Source organism: Papio anubis, chromosome 1, assembly GCF_008728515.1.
Source record: "Papio anubis isolate 15944 chromosome 1, Panubis1.0, whole genome shotgun sequence".
NCBI classification, from domain to species: Eukaryota; Metazoa; Chordata; class Mammalia; order Primates; family Cercopithecidae; genus Papio; species Papio anubis.
The window spans coordinates 155,904,924-155,909,250 of NC_044976.1; positions in this window are offsets into that span (position 1 = coordinate 155,904,924).

The window sequence follows — 4,327 nt, forward strand, 5'->3', positions numbered from 1 at the left end:
TGGTTGGTGTTTCCTGTACGTCTCATCAAAAAGCAGCTTCAGCTGTTGTCTTGGGCCCCTCTGTAGGTCTTACCCTCTCCTCACTTAGGAGTAGAAAGGGGCCAAAGTGTGACAAGAAATGAAACATCTCGGCCGGGTGCAGTGGCTCACACCTGTAATCCCAGCACTTTGGGAGGCCGAGGTGGGCGAATCACAAGCTCAAAGAGATCGAGACCATCCTGACCAACATAATGAAACCACGGCTCTACTAAAAATAGAAAAATTAGCCAAGCATGGTGACAGGTACCTGTAGTCCCAGCTACCCAGGAGGCTGAGGCAGGAGAACTGCTTGAGCCCGGGAGGTGGAGGTTGCAGTGAGCCAAGATCACGCCACTGCACTCCAGCCTAGCAACAGAGCAAGACTCCATCTCAATAAATAAATAAATAAATAAATATCTCTAAAATGCAGAGATTGTGTGATAGAAAACACAGCATCACCAGACACCGTGTCTCATGCCTGTAATCCCAGCACTTTGGGAGGCTGAGGGGTGGATCACCTGAGATCAGGAGTTCACGGCCAGCCTGGCCAACATGGTGAAACCCCATCTCTACTAAAAATACAAAAATCAGCTGGGCATGGTGATGGGCGCCTGTAATCCCAGCTACTTGGGAGGCTGAGGCAGGAGAATCGCTTGAACCCAGGAGGTGGAGGTTGCAGTGAGCCAAGATCATGCCATTGCACTCCAGCCTGGGTGACAAGTGCAAAACTCCGCCTCAAAAAAAAAAAACAAAAAAAGTCATTTATTGAGAAATTGGTGCACGGGGACACACTCGAGACGCTAGATGCAGGGTCCTTGCTCTCAAGGAGGTTGTACTCTGGTCTCAACGTGTTAACTCAGCCTCTGCTGGGGGATTGTGCTACGGGTCCAAGCATTTATGGGTTAAGATTCTCTCCCTACAGAGGCTTATGATCTGGGTCAAAATATTATTGAGTATTTCCTGTGTGCCTTCACCGTGCACCTTGTAAGCCCTTAGAAACTTAAAATTGACTGACTGCAAAGGGTTTGGAGTCAGATGGGCCTGGGTTCAGATCCCAGCTCTTCTGCCTGTATTTGTATAACCCTAGGCAAATCATTCACCCTCTCTGAGCTTCAGTTTCCTCATCAGTACTAATACTTATTTCATAGGATAGTTATGAGACCTCAGTGAGATAATAAACATAAAGCACTAAGCTCTGTGCCTGGTATATGCTAAACCAAAAATCCTAATCAACACTACAGTGGGGAAGGGATGAAGGCCAGTGACTAGGTCATGTCAGTACGCTGGCCATGGGATAAATTCAGGGTGGATAAGGGAGCGGGCCAATGAAAAATGCACCTGATCGAGTCTTGGGAGTCAGGGACATCTTGGAGGAGGCTGAGAATAGGAGTTAGCCTAGCAGAAAATAGGAAAGAGCCGTCCTGCAGAGGAAACAAGGAGCTGAGCAAGGAAGTGAGCCTGATGCCTTTGGGAACTGCAAATAGCTCTGTATGACTGGAGTTGGGAGCGCAGATGTTGATAGCACAACCTTATGAGACGCACGTATTTGTGACAAAGCAGTTTTTCTGAGATGGCAGATACAGAAAGGCAGAGTCAGAGCACAGCCCCACTGAGGTCTCTCGGACTACAAAGCCTGTGCCAGGAACCACTGCCCACCCAGGACATGCCCCCGTGGGATATGTCACAAAAGTATTGAGCAGATACTGGGTGCAGAACATTTGCCAGTCTCAAAAATCTGCCTTTTATCACAGCCTGTGCTCCAGTACTATTCAAAGCAATGTTAATAAGGCTATTAAAGGTTAATGGAAAGAGGATAATTGCTTGTTAATTATTATTTATATAGTGTTTCACTATATAGTATACTATATATATACTTTTAAATGATAGACTCATTTGTAACATCAATATTATCTCTAATAACGCTATGAGATAGATATTACTGCAATTTTACAAGAGAAAAACTGAGGCTCAGAGAAAAGTTAAAGGTCTTGCCCAAGGTCATATATTCACACCCAGGTTTCTTAGCCCAGTGCCTGCCTTCTATGCCTGGAGCCAGATGAAATGGCTGGCCATGGTGCTCCTTTATAAGGAACATAAAACATCACTAAAATGATCAGAAAAATGGGTGCCTGTTATCTCAGTTTTGCATATGAGACACTATACATGACTGCAAAATGTTAATTTTTTACTGAAATAGTATCTTCCAATGGACATTTAAAGTCATGCCTCCCAGGCGCCAGCCTATCTCTGATGGTATTTTTGTAACATAATTACAGGCAACACTACCAATTCAGAGGTCAGTCAGCTGACAGTCTCCTGAACTTAGTTGTCTCCTTTAGCTAAACTTCAGAAACCAAATAATGCATAGTATAATGCTGTTTACTGTACTGTATTTGTATTACATTATCTAAAAATGAAATATTTTAATATGGCACCCATGAAAATGTCTGGCTTGAATGATTAAAAACAAAAAAAACAAATTCTAGAGCCAGGCATGGTGGTATGAGTCTATAGTCCCAGCTACCCAGGAGGCTGAGGCAGGAGGATCAGTTGAGCTCAGGAGTTCAAGTCTAACCTGGGCAATTTGGTGAGACTCTCTTTTCAAAAAAACAAAAGTCTCAATAACTCAAGAAAAAAAAGAAATTGCAGAAAAGTGAAGACAGCTTGGCCAACCAAAAAAGAATGTTTAAACATAATTTCAAAGACTTTACGACCATATTTACGTTTAGTTAAGTATGAATGACTAATATTATCTAGTCATTGGTGATTTTTTTAAGTTAAATGAAAAACACGTCCAAATAAGTTTAAATGTTATATCCTATTCAGTCATATTTATATGATATACAGTCCTTGTTTTGAACATAAATATTTTTTATTATATTCAAATATTAAATGAAAGAAATGTTGAACAATTGTATAGAGAACATTATATTAGAAGAGCCCCAAATTGCAGCCTTCTTGGGATATCTACATGTTTATCTGTCTTTTGCTCTGCCACAGACTGTCATGCACATAACTTTCAATCATACTACCTAAATTGTTAACTACTTCACAAATTAGTCAGAAATAAAGTATGTGGTTTTTAGGAATTCGAAATCCATGGAAACAGAGACTAAAGCTTTAAGAGGTTAACTTTAAGACCTGCCCCACGTGTCAAAGATGGAATATTAACTACAGTCTCCCGATTGGCAGACCACACACCAAACCACCCTTCAATACAGGCTCAAGAAGGTAGCGGGGGAAGATGTCACCATGGCCGGAAGTACTCTTGGGGGACTCACTTCCAAGCCAAAAACAAGACCACTGATCTCTCGCCCTCATAACTCCCATCCTGTGGAGCCAGAATAGTCCATCATGTACCCACTGATGCTTCTACTCATGCTTCTACATTCTATATCTCTCGCTTAGCTTAACATCTAGGTTATCTTTTTTCTGTAGCAGGGTCAAAGCTGGTTGCCAGAATCCTCTGGGATGACCCAGGGCTTACCTAGAATTTCTCCTGCTTCTCCAACCAGACACAATTGCCAGGCTACCTTCGCCAATCAGGGCAGATTCTTTTTTTCTTTTTTTTTCCTTCAGTAAGTAGGGGTCCTGTTTTCCACCTTTGGAATGAGGAAACTCAGAAAACACACTGAGGATGCTGTACTCTTCTGGGAAGGCTCCCTCGTCCCCACACCCAGCTTAATTTTTTAACATAGTTGTAGTGAGAGGTAGACAGACATAGTAATAGATTTGGATCCCAGCTCTCTCAGCTTGTGGCCATAATTAGCCTCTTTTGGTCCCCAAAATGGAACAATAATGCCCTCTCTGTGGGGTTGCTAGGCACACAGAAGATTCGATAAACAGAAGCTTTTATGATGATGATGATAAAATGTGGGTTAAATTAGTGGTAGTGATAATATGAAGGAACTGGTGAATGAAGAAGTGGATAGCCCTGGAGCGATGCTGGGTTTTTTTGTGGGTTTTTTTGTTTTAGTTTTTGTTTTTTTTTGAGACGGAGTCTTGCTCTGTCACCCAGGCTGGAGTGCAATGGCGTGATCTCAGCTTACCGCAACCTCCACCTTCCGAGTTCAAGCGATTCTCCTGCCTCAGCCTCCTGAGTAGCTGGGATTACAGGCATGCGCCACCACGCCTGGCTAATTTTTTTGTATTTTTAGTAGAGACAGGGTTTCTCCATGTTGGTCACGTTGGTCTCGAACTCCCAACCTCAGGCAATCTACCTGCCTTGGCCTCCCAAAGTGTTAGGATTACAGGTGTGAGCCACCACGCTCAGCCAGTGCTGGGTTTTATCCATCTGTGACATGGGTGC